Source organism: Triticum urartu, chromosome 7A (assembly GCF_056163025.1).
Source record: "Triticum urartu cultivar PI428250 chromosome 7A, HENAU_Tu73, whole genome shotgun sequence".
In the NCBI taxonomy this organism is placed as follows: Eukaryota; Viridiplantae; Streptophyta; class Magnoliopsida; order Poales; family Poaceae; genus Triticum; species Triticum urartu.
Genome location: NC_141879.1, coordinates 616,558,996 through 616,576,583, shown reverse-complemented (window position 1 = coordinate 616,576,583; position 17,588 = coordinate 616,558,996). Strand labels below are relative to the sequence as shown.

Sequence of the window (17,588 nt, the reverse complement as noted above, 5' to 3'; positions counted from 1 at the left end):
ACTAGTAAAGTACACATTAACATAATGTATATCCAATATACTTCTATCGACCTTGCTAGCCTTCTAATCTACCAAGTATCTAGGGTAATTCTGCTCCAGTGGCTGTTCCCTTTATTACAGAAGCACTTAGTTTCGGGTTTGGGTTCAACCTTGGGTTTCTTCACTAGAGCAGCAGCTGAATTGCCGTTTTATGAAGTATCCCTTCGTGCCCTTGCCCTTCTTGAAACTAGTGGTTTCACCAACCATCAACAATTGATGCTCCTTCTTGATTTCTACTTTCGTGGTGTCAAACATCGCGAATATCTCAAGGATCATCATATATGTCCCTGATATATTATAGTTCATCACGAAGCTCTAGCAGCTTGGTGGTAATGACTTCAGAGAAACATTACTATCTTATCTGGAAGATCAACTCCCACTTGATTCAAATGATTGTTGTACTCAGACAATCCGAGCACAAGCTCAACAATTGAGCTTTTCTCCTTAGTTTGCAGGTTAAGAAAATCGTCGGAGGTCTTATACCTCTTGACGTGGGCACGAGCCTGAAATTCCAATTTCAGCCCTCAAAACATCTCATATGTTTCGTGACGTTTCAAAAACGTCTTTGGTGCCTCAACTCTAAACCGTTTAACTGAACTATCACGTAGTTATCAAAATGTGTATGTCAGATGTTCGCAACATCCACAGACAACGTTCGAGGTTCAGCACACTGAGCGGTGCATTAAGGACATCAGCCTTCTATGAAGCAATGAGGACAATCCTCAGTTTACGGACCTAGTCCGCATAATTGCTACTATCAACTTTCAACTAATTTTTCTCTAGGAACATATCTAAACAGTAGAACTAAAGCGCGAGCTACGACATAAATTGCAAAATCCTTTTGACTATGTTCAGGATAATTAAGTTCATCTTATGAACTCCCACTCAGATAGACATCCCTCTAGTCATCTAAGCGATTACATGATCCGAGTCAACTAGGCCGTGTCCGATCATCACGTGACACGGACTAGTCAACGTCGGTGAACATCTTCATGTTGATCGTATCTTCTATACGACTCATGCTCGACCTTTCGGTCTTCTGTGTTCCGAGGCCATGTCTATGCACATGCTAGGCTCGTCAAGTCAACCTAAGTGTATTGCGTGTGTAAATCTGTCTTACACCCGTTGTATGTGAACGTAAGGATCTATCACACCCGATCATCACGTGGTGCTTCGAAACGACGAACTGTAGCAACGGTGCATAGTTAGGGGGAACACTTTCTTGAAATTATTATGAGGGATCATCTTATTTACTACCGTCGTTCTAAGCAAATAAGATGTATAAACATGATAAACATCATATGCAATCAAATAATAGTGACATGATATGGCCAATATCATATAGCTCCTTTGATCTCCATCTTGGGGCTCCATGATCATCTTGTCACCGGTATGACACCATGATCTCCATCATCATGATCTCCATCATCGTGTCTTCTTGAAGTTGTCTCGTCATCGACATGCAAGTCGTGATTCCCTTGACAAGAACGTGATCAATCTCATACATCACATATATGATTCATCACATCCTTTTGGCCATATCACATCACATAGCATACCCTGCAAAAACAAGTTAGACGTCCTCTAATTGTTGTTTGCATGTTTTACGTGGCTGCTATGGGTTTCTAGCAAGAACGGTTCTTACCTACGCAAAGACCACAACGTGATATGCCAATTGCTATTTACCCTTCATAAGGACCCTTTTCATCGAATCCGATCCGACTAAAGTAGGAGAGACAGACACCCGCCAGCCACCTTATGCAACTAGTGCATGTTTGTCGGTGGAACCGGTCTCACGTAAGAGTACGTGTAAGGTTGGTCCGGGCCGCTTCATCCCACGATGCCGCCGAATCAAGATAAGACTAGTAACGGCAAGCATATTGAACAAAATCAACGCCCACAACTACTTTGTGTTCTACTCGTGCATAGAATCTACGCAATAGACCTAGCTCATGATGCCACTGTTGGGGAACGTAGCAGAAATTCAAAATTTTCCTACGTGTCACCAAGATCTATCTATCGAGAGACTAGCAACGAGGGGAAGGAGAGTGCATCTACATACCCTTGTAGATCGCTAAGCGGAAGCGTTCAAGTGAACGGGGTTGATGGAGTCGTACTCGTCGTGATTCAAATCACCGATGATCCTAGCGCCGAACGGACGGCACCTCCGCGTTCAACACACATACGGAACGGAGACGTCTCCCATGCCTTGATCCAGCAAGGAGGAGGGAGAGGTTGATGGAGATCCAGCAGCACGACGGCGTGGTGGAAGTAGCGGGATTCCAACAGGGCTTCGCTAAGCGCTGCGGGAGGAGGTAGATGTGTCACGGGAGGGAGAGGGAGGCGCCAGGCCTTAGATTTGTTTGCTCCTCCTTTTTCCCCACTATATATAGGGCCAAGGGAGAGGGGGAGGCGCAGCCCTTGCCCCTTTCTCCAAGGAAGGGTGCGGCCAAGGGTGGGGAGGAGTCCATCCTCCCTAAGGCACCAACAGCGGGATCTGGATACCCATGTTGGCTCCCACATGTTCCACGATGATCTCATCGGATGAACCACGATGTCAAGGACTTAATCAATCCCGTATACAATTCCCTTTGTCTAGCGGTATGTTACTTGCCCGAGATTCGATCGTCGGTATCCATATACCTTGTTCAATCTCGTTACCGGCAAGTCTCTTTACTCGTTCCGTAACACATCATCCCGTGATCAACTCTTTGGTCACATTGCGCATATGATGATGTCCTACCGAGTGGGCCCAGAGATACCTCTCCGCTTACACGGAGTGACAAATCCCAGTCTCGATTCGTGCCAACCCAACAGACACTTTCGGAGATACCTGTAATGCACCTTTATAGTCACCCAGTTACGTTGTGACGTTTGATACACCCAAAGCACTCCTACGGTATCCGGGAGTTGCACAATCTCATGGTCTAAGGAAATGATACTTGACATTAGAAAAGCTTTAGCATACGAACTATACGATCTTTGTGCTAGGCTTAGGATTGGGTCTTGTCCATCACATCATTCTCCTAATGATGTGATCCCGTTATCAACGACATCCAATGTCCATGGTCAGGAAACCGTAACCATCTATTGATCAACGAGCTAGTCAACTAGAGGCTTACTAGGGACATGGTGTTGTCTATGTATCCACACATGTATCTGAGTTTCCTATCAATACAATCCTAGCATGGATAATAAACGATTATCATGAACAAGGAAATATAATAATAATCAATTTATTATTGCCTCTAGGGCATATTTCCAACAATTCAGTGGTACTATCTGAGTTCCCCGCCGACGCCCCAAGAGGGTAACGACGCAAAGTGTCGTCGCCGTCAAGCACGAAACAAACTGTCTAGGGTTTTCACCAGAACCCAGACACAAAGAGGAAACCTGCAACGACGTCACAAGGGTAAGCGACACACGCATGCATAACTGTTGTGTGTGCCAAAGCGCATAGCTTTCACTCAGATCCTCGCCAATGCCACAATAGACACTCAGACCCAACCATGTAGACGGACCATCAAGGGTCGATGCCTTGGAATCGAAGTCGGACTCACCACCAGCACGAGAGTAAAAGGACACCTAAGAACAAAGGCATCAAGAAATGGACAACATCATAGCAGAACCGCCATGAACCGGGCATCCCGATGTCGGTCCACGCGTTGGGAGACCCACCTTTGTCGTGGCACGGATCAAGAGAGGCTAGCTAGCATCATCGCCGGGGTAGCCCTAGAAGCCACCACAGCGGTGGGCCTCCACGGGCCAGATCCGGTGGATCCCTAGAGGTCCTCCGCAACCTAACCCTAGATTCCCCATCACCGTACACCAGACACCCTGCACACCACCACAGCTGACGCCGGCCATAACCTTGATCGAGCACTCCCTGCCCCGCATCGGTGAGGACATCGTCTCCCGCTGCCCGAAGAAGATGTCACGCCACATATAAAGAAAGAGAGCAAAGCAATAAGTAGGACTTTTACGGACATTGGGTGCCTAAACATGGCATGTCCTTCTTTTATCTATGTTCTAGATCCACCGATAACCTGATGCAACATTTTTTATGCTTTTTTTACTTTTCACAACTGCTCTTTCCACATTCCCGGATATCGGGAGCCAAATTGCTGCACCTCTCCCTCTAGAAATTCGTTCTAGTATAGCTACTAGGATCTGACGAAAAATCCTTCAAAAACTGGCGCCGAGTGTGGGGACGTCACAATATCATATTGGTCCTAGTAAACATCATCATCATGAACTTGCGCCCTGTTTCTCTGAACGAGGAGTTTTTGATGTATGATCCAATTATCCGTTTTATCATGACGAGACTTCTACCGACATATGTGGCTCTAGCAATGGAGGATACTACCAAGTTTAAGGATGCACCAACAAGTTATTTCTCGTCCGATTACCATCCTTATCCAGAATATGTCGGGCCTATAGCATGCATTGGTATCAACCAACCACTGTACCATGGTTCCGGCTAGCTGGAGCTAGATTTCACCCCTTAATGACTCACCAGGTTTAGGCTCTCATGCCAGTATGACTTGTCAATCAAAATCCTTCCATGTTGGGGTACTCAACTCATGCCTCCCATGTGAAAACTTGGGTCGGAGTTGAAGCCATCACCATTTTGGACATTTTCTTAGGAATGTGATATTTGCAAAGACAATGTGAAGTCATAAAGCATGGATTCATGTCTTGCATCATCAAATATGACCTGAATAACCGCACCAACAAAGTGGGGGAGAAGCGGAGCATCATATGTGGCATCCATCTCCTTCTCATAGGCATCAAGGGGAGGCGGGGTGCTCGGATATTTTGAAGAAACCTTTAAACGGGCGATCTTCATATATTCAGTGTCCCAACCGACAAACTAACTTCATTATCATTCTTTTCCATAGATACACGATGATTATTTATTAGTAGAAATACGCGTATCCGAAAAGGAAAGAAAATATTTGATAGATAAAGTACCTGGCTTAAAGTCCAAATTGTGCTGGAAATTTTTACAAAAAAATAATAATTTGGCTAATACTCCAACTACGATGCCCAGTACATGTGGCTACACCTAGATATTATGTTGTAAACTACATAATATATATAAATATATGCTACTCTTTCTCATATTTGTACCATATAGAAATTTTTACATAGTTTATCATGGATGGGCGTGCGATCATGGTCGAGTTACTGCCTTGGTATCTAGCTATTTTTGTTGCTCTTGTGAGTGATTTAAAAGTTTCATTGTCAGCTCCTTAGCTGTGTCTGTGCGCAAGCTTATCCATGCTCTCTAGTTAGCTTCGCCATATAAACTCCCTTTTATACTTGCCGCCATACATCTTGCTTTAATAAATAACTAACACAAGCATGCACATAACACTACATAATGTGCACATCGAAACACAACCGTTGACCTTGCAACAAGGGCCTGCCTATTCTTTCAAATACAACCTGGCATTGACATTCAAATGCAAGGGCCTGCCTCTTCATTCAAATACAAGCTAGCGTTGACTTATCAAATGCAAGGGCGCCTTTGTAGTTGGCTACTCTTCCAAAATTCGGTTAAGCCGCTTAGCAGCAAGGTAATTAAATTGACACTAATCGCTTTCCCTGCAGCAACTTCTCTTCTCGCTCCATTCCTAAAATCTCGATCTGGTGATGTTCATGTCTTCCATTGTAGCGATGAAGTTCGCCAAGGAGTACAAGAGACATATGCAGGGGATGAAGGAGGAACTGCCCACTTTGGGCTCTCAAACAAATGATTAAGAAATGCAACACTAGTCCCTATTGCCCGCAGCTCCCCGGCGACGACACCACCATGGTCGTCACAGGGCATAGCCAGTGCACCGGGGCTGGCCACTGTTATGGTAATTGCTTTGTGCTTGTTATTTTCAATCAGTTCTCTATTGTTCTCCGATCGACTAATGCACTTCATTCTTACAAAGTATATCAGTAGAAAGGGTTTGAAAAGCAAACTCTCAAAAATAGTTTGAGCAAACACAATATGGATCACAAGATACACTTGTGTAGTACGCATGCCATCTATGTCGGTTGAACATAGTTTGTGCTACCATCTTCAAATACATGCACCTAAAATACATAACATCCTACACCTTTGCATATGGATCCAGTGGGTAGTCATATGAATAAATTGCAAAAAATGGAAAGTTTTTTTTAAAACACAAGATCATTATGAAATTTTCAAATAGCACAACATAGAGCATACACCCCACCCGAATTTTCGGCTTAGGCTGTCCACTTATCTTGGATAACTAATTTTAAGACATGCTTTGAAAAACTAGTAAGCGTGGGTCAATTGAAAGCCCGGTGCACAATCTCCACATGAGTCGTCTCTCCCTCATGGCAATAACATCACTTCTGGTTTCCGTTATAGTAGTTGATCCTTTTTTTAAGATCCTTAACAAGGTTACCTTTTGTTAAGCTTATCCCTAAATGCCAAGTAAATTAGTGATCCGTCTAAGTTTGTGAAATCAGTAATTAATGCCCAACACACGGTGGTACTAAGTTCTTGCAACATGATTGAAAAAAAAGATAGTTGTCCTCTAGCCCTAAGGGAGTATCTTGTGAAAACATGCATTATTCCATTTTGAGAGATATCATTTAATTTTGCACATCCTACATATGTGGTGATATTATAGGATAGAGGTAGACGATGTAGGGTCCTCCTTGATTTATAGAAAATGTGAAGAAAATGATAAGAATGGGGAATTATTCTCTTGGTGCCATTATCCATCAAAATTGGATTCATAGTAATTAATGGTGCAAAGAAGAAACAAGAACAATTTTATTTTGATCTCCGATTCAAAGAGAAATGCCATATTTGTACAATCCACTTAAACCTTTTTCTAGATTTTTTGTGTGCAGAGATTAAGATGAAGGTGTTCATTACCAAAATAAGGTGTTCATTACCAAAATAAAATTATCATTTGCTTATTCTTTTCCTAGAAAAGAGGGTAAATTCCCGGCCTCTATGTCGGCTATACATGCAGCCATTGTGTTGCAAAATATTAAGGTATTATATAAGGAGTAGCAAAAAATGGAAGTACAGGGGAACCACAGCTCGACGGGACTACAACAACCACAATAGAGATTACATGCTACCCATAGTAGAGATGACATACTACACCTCATGTCTCACAAGTTTACTTTGTATGTTCTTTGCATTAATGTGAACACCTTTGCTATGACTCCTTTGTATTTATTTTCCATTTTCATGAATCAAACACCTAAGTCTACAAAGTTCATGCATTCTTCATACGAATCAAACACCTTAGTCTTGCACATGCATTTATACTTGTTTTCCTATCTGTATGTTCCCGAATATTTAAAGAGTTATTAATGAAGGTATAGGCTACATGGCCCATGATCAATATTTGACACTAGCTATTGCATCTGCAGTACGTGATGAGAGTTTCTTTCCATCCCTTGCCAATGAGCTGTCAACAATCGTTTGCTGCTTCAATGAAAAGGTCGAAAAGTTACTTAAATTGCATGTAGCATCCACGGGATTGAGGAAGTACTTCATCTGGTTCACAAACAGGTCTCAAAGGACTGATGAGGCACTAGTACGGCAAGGAAAAGACCTAGTTACCTATGCTATTGTAAATGCTGTAGCCATGAGGAAAATCACAAAGAAGTATGACAAGGCATGGCCCCTAACTCAATAATTCGGTTTTCCTTCGCTACATATATATGTTTTCTAAAGAAAAGCAAGCAGTTTTAAGATGGTCTCTTTTACCTCATCTTTTCACATGGGAGGTAAGAGTGTATAATAGATCTGAGCCGTTGATTTTGTTAGGTAGTGGTCTGAGTAACTCCTACTTTCTTACCTCCCATGTGAAAAGAGGAGGTAAGACGGACATGTTAAAATTACTCAGTTTTGTCGATGAAGGAAAATTGACAGATGGATGACTAATAAGTCGTAATACTTGGTTGTGAACACTCTATTTATCTATCCGGAGGTGCAAAAAGGCCAAAGGCCCCCAGGGCCTAGACCCAGGTCATGGCCCTAGAATCCTTCATTGACTGTAGCACTTCTGCTACTGTTCAACATTGTTCATCATGTTTGGCTCAGGCCGGGTCCAATCCTGGCTGCGCCCCTGTATGTCTCTTTATTTGAAGATGCACACCATACAGTATTAGTCTCATCAATATTGTTGGTGTGAAATGGTGATTACTGCGGCAACATTACCATCTACTGTCCCTGCTTTGATAATTAGATAGTCACAAGCAACTACATAATGATAAATCATTTTCTTAATGGCATAATGATAGCATCTGACACAAAAAAAACTTGCAGAAATGTTGCTCAAAACAAGGGCAATCTTTCAGAACTGAAGCGCGGAGGCTGCACATCGAGATACTTGAATCCCCGTGGCTGCACGAGCTCATGGCTTTGTACATCAACTTGAGGTGGAACAACACCGTTTCAATGGAGCTCTTAGTGGACCTCTCCCTCACATTCGGCGATGAGGATAAGCCGACGCTCTCTTGTAGCCTCTTGGATTCCTTGCGGGTCGACATCGACTTAACCTGTTCGATCTGCTTGGTAAGTTATGGAAATAAATAGTCTCACATGCTAGCCTCTGACTTGGCGGTCCGATACGTGACCCACGTGTCAACAACTAATTTAGAGGGTAGTACTGTAGAGGAGAGTACGTGAGCTATACATTTTCGGCCCTTTTATTAAAGCTTTTTGTGAAAACTCGGACTGCTGAAGAGAGTGGATGATATAACTCAATAAGATGTTTGGTTTTGCAGGACACAGTGTTCGATGCAGTTTCTCTTTCATGTGGCCACATCTTCTGCTACATGTGTTGCAGCGCTGCAGCCTCTGTGACAGTTGTTGATGGACTCGAGTCTGCAGATCCCGGATCAAAATGCCCGATTTGTCGCCGGGTAAATCTATCAAATTTTTGCTCAATATTTTCTACCAAGGTCACCTGCTCAGGAACGTATATCTTTGGCTCTGCTTTAGGCCGGTGTCTTTCCTAACGCTCTGCGGCTGAATCAGCTCAACATTCTGCTTAGAAACAGGTAATAATTAATTAAGTGAATTTGAGAAAAATAAATAAAGGGGATAATAGTTCTCTCTCTCTCTCTCTCTTCCACACAAACGTGTGCACTATTTTTTACGTAGAAACCCTTCCTTAAGTTGAGATTGCTGATCAGTGAAATATTTTTCCTTCCTACAGTTGCCCGGAGTACTGGGAGAAGAGGATGCAAACCGAGCGTGTTGAGCGTGTTCGCTTGGCCAGGGAGCATTGGGAAAGACAATGCAGAGCGTTTACTGGCATATGATTGTAGACAACTCGGGTGTCCTGGCTTCTGTTTGTTATTTTTATCAGTTAGGTCGCCTGTATGATAAAGTTTATTCAGGGATGCCTTCCTCGCGTGGTGTTAAATTTACTAGTACTAAGACTTTGTTTGGCGTTCAAGTGGATTGTAAATAAAATTTTTGTTATATCAAACTGATTTTGGATAACAGAATGCTTGGCCTATCTCCGGCTTCCTTTGAAGATTAGGATCTTTCTATGACAAGGGATCCGCGGGCGCATCCCCTCTGGGGTCGAGGTTCTCAACCGCAACGGCCCGGGCGATGGTATTTGCCCCGTGTGCGACACGGTGGAGGACTCCAACCATAATTTCTTTACATGTGCGATGACCCAATTTTTTTGGAGTTGCTTCCGTGAAGTAGTTGGTGACGGATGGTGCCACACCGACTTCACCGAACTCTTCTCAGAACTGCAGGCCTCTACGATGGGACACCGCCACATTAGGTGGCTGGGTATCGGAGTCCTTATTTGGACGCTCTAGACGATCTGCAATAAACTTGTGATTGAGGGCGCTACCTTGCGATAACCTATTGACGCCATTTACAAAATGTATAGTTACCTGCAGCTGTGGAAGCCGCTTAGTCGAGGATCGGATCGGACCACCATCGACGTCATCACTGCCGGTCTCCGCTCCTGGTGTCTCAACTATCGCAATTTGCTACGACCGGCATCACATCCTGCTACAGCTTGGGCGTGCACCCCCGCAGCACCACCACTGAATCTGCTCCGTCCATCCATCTAGCTCCACTCCGATGAGCAAACCTCCACCCCTGGAAGTTGCAACGAGTTGAGCCATAAGCTGCAACCGTCGTCGTGTTTTGCTATTATCGGTATCGGATTTGCTACATCCCGACCTACTACGGCGGTGACTTCTTTTGTTGCAACCGTCCTCAGATTTTGCTACACTACCGGTGAGGGGTTTTGCTACATCCATCATGGTGGAGCCGCGACCGGTGATGGTGGCTAGATGAATTGCTGCAACCGTTGTTGTATTTTGCTACTACCGGCAAGGGATTTTGCAACATCCATCATGGCAGAGCAGTGACCCGCGACGGCGGCGATGGCGAATTGCTACAACCGTTGTTCTTTCTTGCTACGAGCGGCGAACTTTTCTGCAACATCCATGAACGGCGTTGACATTCTTAGCGGAGTCCATATAGAGCGTTAATCCAGTTTGATGTGCCAGTTGATAGTAACAAGAATGTCTGAAAGATGAACATGCATCTTAAGAATAAAATCCCTGCATGTTATCTTCGTCGCGGAGTCATTCTTACTTAAGATAACCTTATGAAGAAATGGAAGTCCGCAATATTTTTTTTGTCACCACGATGAGACAATAAAACATGTATTCTTGCAATGCAAATTGGCTCGTTCTATATGGCCAAATAGCTTATGGCTTGTATCCTCCTTATAGCATTGCTAATGTATTTGGCAACTGGTTACATGAGATTGATCATAGGTTTAGAACTCTTCTCAGGCTGGAAGCGCTTGCCGTTATTTGGTCGCTTTGGCTATGCAGAAATGATACGGCTTTTAATGATAGATGTACCGGGACTTTCCGTTTATGGTCATCTCTACAACGTGTGGCGGATCGAGACCTGTTTACGGATGTGTGCATACGATTAGAGACTATGATGAGGGATACTTTTACCCAACATGCGTGGCAGCATGATCTTAGGATTGGGCCCCCTTCACTTTAGGCATTATATGGTCTCTACATGTATCTTTGTATTTCGCCTTTCCTATTTTTTGTTTTTATAAAAGGATTTTTTTTGACCGTGTGCATCTTAATTATGCAGAGACCGAGTATAATGCTTAAATAATAAAGTGTCCCCCTTTAAAAAATGAACGATGTTGCCTCTTGGTTGTCGCTCACGCCTCACGCAACCCCGTGCAGTGAGCTTCGATGGCGAGGGGGCGACCACAGCGCATTGGGGTGCTGCGGCGAGCTGCCGCCATCGTCACCGGAGTTGCCACCGCGGGTGCACACGGTTACATCTAGATACATTCATTTCAACAACAAGTATTTCCGGACGGAGGGAGTAGGTGGCAACCGGCGGCAAGGGCGGCGACCTGCAGTGAGGGCAGCCGTGATTCAAGTTGGTTGCGCTTGACTTTGCTCGTTTTTCCGTTGTTGCTTTGTGAGATTTAACTTTTTGGAAGAGAAACTAATGAGATCGTCATCCAACGGTGGTTTTATGTATCTGTATCTGGCTGTGCGTCGTGACCGGCCGAAATTTCAACGGATACGCCGGCGCCTATCAGTGCCAGTGCCAGTATTATTCAACATGATATCATTTGTTTCCACGGAATATATTCACCATTTTATATTACTGTACTTGATTGACACTTTTTTTTAAGTATCAGTACAAATACAAACGCTTATATACACGCGCATACACTCATCCCTATGAATACACACACGCACATCCTACCCCTATGAGCACCTTCGAGAGACTGCCGTAGGAGCCTCGTCGTCAACGGGAACGTCTCCTTCCACTGAAAGCGCATCGCCGGAAATCCTGAAATAAATCCAGAAATAATGCGAGCACCAGGATTTGAACCCTGATGGGTTGAGGATATCACTGTCCATCTAACCAACTCAACCATAGGTTGATTCGCGTATTTGATTGACACTTGACCCGCTGGGATAGTAGAGCCGCACACGCCTCGATCAGTCCGTCTTGAAAATATCTCCGCCGCGCGCGGCGCACATCAACCTACCGCCCGGGCGAGGTGGTTTGCTTGTCTTCACGTTATTACGGACTCCTCTCCCCCATCCATGGATGACGACATCGGACGAAAAGCATCCAACCCCGAGAAAGGAAACCAAGTCAATGCGAACAAGAGAAGGAAAAGCACACGAAAACGTTGCTGGTTATTCCCCACCGCGGCTCCGCCCACCAGTCATCCTCCTCCGGCAGCACAACTCCGGATTGGCGTGGCCATCAAAGGACCAGGACGCGACTCCTCTCGTCTGCGGGTAAGCTCAACTCAAGCTGGCTGGCCTGTTCATTCGTCTCAGCTTGTTCTTCGTTTTCCTCCTGCTTGTCACCGCAAGAACGATCGCGGTTGACCTGCACCAATCATCATCGGTGGGGGGCATTCCCAATGCCGTCGATTGCATGCCATTACCGGATGAATGAATGAAAATAAGTAGTAGCAAGAGCATCTTATACATGCCGTACGTGTTCATGTTATCAGGTTTGTTCTTGCGGACCATGGACGACGGGGACATAGATTTCACCAATCCGGAGACGTACCTGCACCCGGCCATGGACAGCTACTTTGACGACATCCTGAAAGACCCGGAGCACCTCGCATGTACTCACACCCACGCCTGCTGCAACCTGCATGTACGCCATGACCTTGCCCACCACACCCAGACCTGCGTCCATGTCCACACCAAGATCCTCCGGGAGGAGTCGGATGATGTCGCCCAGACCTCCGAGTCGCCGCAAGAGAATAACGGCCCCAAGAAGCGCCCGCCAGGTAACCGGGCAGCTGTGAGGAAGTACCGTGAGAAGAAGAAGGCCCACACGACTTTGCTGGAGGAAGAGGTGGCTCGCCTCAAGGCTTTAAACAAGCAGCTCGTGGGGAGGCTTCAGAGTCACTCGGCGCTCGAGGCTGAGGCCTCCAGGCTCCGCTGCCTGCTTGTCGACATTAGAGGGAGGATCGACGGAGAGCTTGGTGCTTTCCCTTACAAGCGGCCAGTGAAGAACAAGGATTTGGCTGACCAAGGAAGTTCCCTTGGTGGTGCCCGGCAGGTTAGGCTCAGATGCAACGATCCGCCCTACTGCAGTCCAGAGATGCAGGCCATGACAATGGATGACGATGATGTTATGAGTAGCGAGGTGTTGGGTCAAGGTGCCGGTGATATTGCAAATAACCAGTGGCTCCCAGGTTTGCCAGATGATGTAAAGAGGTGAAGGCATGCAGGTTAGTTATACTTATCTTGTGTGTTCTGTAGACAAAATTTTCTTGTACAAATGGAAAAGGGCCTGCCTTTTTCCTGAAAAATAGAAGAGTTTTTCTTATAGCAACATCAATTTCGGGCAATAAACTGCTTGTTTACTTCTGCCTTTCTGTATGTTCAAACTCACATTAGCTGCTCATATCATTACTGAATAACCTTTTCCAGGGAATGATCATCAGTGTGATAGTATTAATTCAGTTTGTCATTAGACACTCTGTTCATTCATTCTGATAGCTGCCCATGAACTTCATAATGCACCGGCCTTGCCATACTTTCGATTGTCCTTTAGACTGTTTTATAGTGGGCAGTTATGAACGGCTTTCATTAGTATTTTCATCTGATTCTTCACTTGGGAATAGTATGCTAAGTATAATGAAGACATATAGTGGACAAGTGTCCCCATTATTCTGTTACTGAATGTAACCTTTGTCCATCTCTAGTCTTCGAGCTGAAATAATGAGTTAACATCTCACTATGCTGTGGGGATTGTACAAGGGCATCTCTAGCCGATCCCCTAAAATTAGTGAAGTAAAGAAAAATCTCCATTCTTTTAGCCTAGCCGCATGAACATCAAACAATTGCATAATATATCATCAATCATTCAAATATTTAAAAATAAACACGCATAACGTATAAACCATTAACAAACATTTAGTTTCACGTATGGAGATATTCAAATTAAAACACATCTGAGAGACATCACATCATCGATCAAGTTTGATCCATAATCGCCACAATGTAGCATGTTTTATGTTGCGGATCGAGGCCAACCAATGATATACACGAACTGAAACACTTTCCTCGCCAAAGAAATCACGCACCGCCATACACATGGGCACGCCCATCACCATCATCATCATCATCACCACCACCAACAACAACATCCTCTCAGCCACCACCACCACCACCATTCCAAAGAGAGACCTCCGTTTGGGTTAAGATCTCCACACAAGTAAGCTCCCAATTTTTTTTTTGCGATATCATCCATTGTGTTTGGGTTCATGACAACAACAACAAATTCCATCATCCATGGGCCGCACACCAATCACCGCACAATGCATAGGCCGAAATGAAAAAGAAATTACCTTGTAGGCATTTCATCGAGCACTTGGCGGCCGTGGCCCTTGTTGCTGGCTGCGGAGGTTGGACGCGCTGGAGCACTAGTCGTAGGGGTGGACGGAGATGCCACACGAGCCACCATCCTCTCAGCCACCACCACCATCACCATTCGGAAGAGAGACGTCCGTTAGGATAAATCTCCCCACAAGTGAGTTCCTATAACCTTTTTTGCGGTATCATCCATTGTGGTTTGGGTCATTACAACAACAACAAACTCCATCATCCATCGGTCGGTGACAATCACCACACAATACATAGGCTAAAGTGAAAAAAATACCTTGTAGGCATTTCATAGAGCACTTGGTACCGTGGTCCTTGTTGCCGGCTGCAGTGGCCGGACGCGCCAGAGCACTAGCCGTAGGGGTGGCGAAGATGCCACATGAGCCGCTGTGTCCTCTCGGCCACCCCCACCATCACTATTCCGAAGAGAGGCCTCCGTTTGGATCAAGATGTTCCCACAAGTGAGCTCCCAAAACTTTATTACTGTATCATCCACTGTGGTTTGGTTCATGACAAAAACAAGAACAAACTCCATCATCCATTGGCCGACAACAATCACCGCACAATGCATAGGCCGAAACGAGAAAAAGCAAGAAATTACCTTGTAGGCATTTCATTGAGCAGTTGACGGCCGTGGGCCTTGTTGCCGGCTGCGGCAGCCGAACACGCCGGAGCACTAGCCGTAGGGGTGGCCGGAGATGCCACACGAGCCACCAGACAGGTACGAGGGGCTGAATTGGCTTTCTTTTTCTTGCTCTTCGCCGCCTCCTCGGCGAGTGGTGCTGTGGCGGCTGTCGGCTTCCTAGAACACTTGTCGCTGGCTAGAGCAGCGGGCTACCGTCGCCAGAGACGAGGTGGCCACCCGGCCGACATTGCTACTAGCGGTAATTGCTGGTGTGGTGGACTGGGTAATTTTTTTGTCCCCAACCTTTTTCCGGTGTGGACAGCGGTGCAAGGGTGGTTTGCGGTGGTGATACGCCGACGACGGCGACCTGTGGGGTGGTGGAAGGGTCTTTGCTACCCATGCCGGCCGGAGCAGTAGTCATCGGTGGTGATGGCGGGTGGGAACGGTGGCAAACTCAAAATTTACTCGTCTAACCGATTTTAGGGGATCGGCTAGAGATGCCCTACGCTATGTCCAATACATGCGGGTTGCGATGTACCTAGCTAGTTTGTGGCCTTCGACTCGCTTAGTACGACGCGCAAACCGTTTCCTTCTGTAGAGATTATTTTTTGCATTATCTTTTATATTTTTAAAAGTGTTGGTGTGGATGTTTGCTTCAGGACTCAAGTAACACTCATGCTACTGCTTTCATTTTTCATCATCTTTTCTGTCTCTACAAGTGTTGGTGCGGATGCTTTGATCAGGACTCGAGTAACATGCTGCTGATTTTCTCTTTCAGGACATGCCTAACTGCGTATCTTCCCTCTGTTGGGGACCATTTGTTTCCTCTATAAGGAAGACTACATTTCCTGCTTCTATCGGCCGGCTTGTGTTTGGTTCAAACTTCTGTATTGCCGATGATGCCTTGTATGGATCCTGAGGCGCTGCAAGTTCGATAGCTCTGATGCTACCAGGACATGGCTGCTCACGTTGCATTGCTCTGTTTTCAGTTATGTTGATGGAGTTTTGACAGCCTTGCTTCTGGTCCTAGATGCCTCCTTACAATGAGTAGATACATACCGCATTCCAAGTTATTGTGAACAATCAAGATTTCTGCATCCGTGGTTTGTGCTAGTTTTCTTTTCTTTACCCGTCTATTTTTCAGACGTTAATGGTAATATAGCTAAAAATCACAACGTCTGACTCCTCTATGTTTGTGAATAATAAAGATCACAATGCAGAAATAGAAGAGTTTTTTTACCCCTCTATGTTTGTGATAATAAATACGTTGCTGGTTTGTACAATTGTTCTATGGTGATTTTCAACTCCGTTCATTATTACAAGATATTCTGACCTTTTGCTGATTCGGATGTATATAGTGCATTTTAGTTTGTTTATTGACTCATTTCAGTCTGTATGTAGTCTATATTAAAATATTTGAACCATCTTATATCTGCGAGTGGAGGAAATATTAAATATGAAGAGTATATACAAAGAGTAGCAAAATATTACATCAATCAATGCCTTTTCTAGGCCACATAGAAAAAGATAGAAATTCAAGTTCACAGTTTAACCGTGCACCGCTTGTTGAGCCTCTGCTTTTAGAGGTTTGACGTGCATCATTGTGAATTTGAGCAGTTCTTTCAGGGTGAAGGTCCAGCTATTGGAGTTCTGGATAGTATTTCTGAAAATTTTGTCATTCTAGGTTACATTTCAGTTTGAGTTGACCGCAAGTTCGATATCAGCAGTTGTTAGCCTTTGGAAAACACGCTCACTATAAACTCCATCAAGTTGTCGGTATGCCTATCCTGTTGTATCGTGTTTGATTATACAAGCAGAAGGATTCCACCATTGTTCTGATATTTTGTAACACAAACACGCTACCCTGACAGTATTAGTCCATATTTGTGGTCGTTCCTGTAAGTGTAATGAAGACACTATACACCGTTACTCGTGTTCCCCCACTCCTAAGCAGAAAGCCCTTTGTTTCATGGAGTGCAATGTAAGAAGACAACGACAAATATGTCCCTACACACAGCAGTACAAAGTAACCACACTAAACCTACAAAACCATTAAAAACTTGAAATAACATCCCAGGCTGATTTTGGTATGTCGTATTTGTTGTTTTTTTATCAAGAGAAAGGAGGGGACAAGTAGCGGAAGGGCGACTGGACGACTTCTGGCCGCAATGCCTGCCTCGATGCCTTCCTCTGGAAGCGCTCGATTTTCTTCGTTGATTGCATGAGAGGCAGTTCTTTGAGTTTTCTCGTTGACAAGTTACCTTGCACACGCAATAGGCATCAACAATGAAATAGCTTTGTGGGCCTCACCCTTACTTGGGTCCTGACCGGCTTCTCGGTTCTTCCTTGTTTATTAACCAAATGAAGAACTTGACAGTGTTGTGATACCATCTTCAAGAAGTCTTCAGTGCAAAGTTCCAAGGAAAGTTAATGCAACATTGGCTGTCAAATGTGTTGTTCACCCACCAATATA

General features: G+C 44.8%; 2 pseudogenes across 1 annotated transcript; both read left to right on the top strand.

The window, feature by feature from the left end:
- The first annotated feature begins 5,721 nt into the window (after positions 1–5,721).
- LOC125519814 (putative E3 ubiquitin-protein ligase BAH1-like 1) lies at positions 5,722–9,360 on the top strand (annotated as a pseudogene).
- Positions 9,361–11,883: 2,523 nt separating this feature from the next.
- On the top strand, positions 11,884–16,407 carry LOC125521364 (basic leucine zipper 19 pseudogene; annotated as a pseudogene). The gene is made up of 3 exons (XR_015610368.1): positions 11,884–12,378; positions 12,600–13,334; positions 15,894–16,407. The product of XR_015610368.1 is annotated as a basic leucine zipper 19 pseudogene (transcript).
- Positions 16,408–17,588: the final 1,181 nt, after the last annotated feature.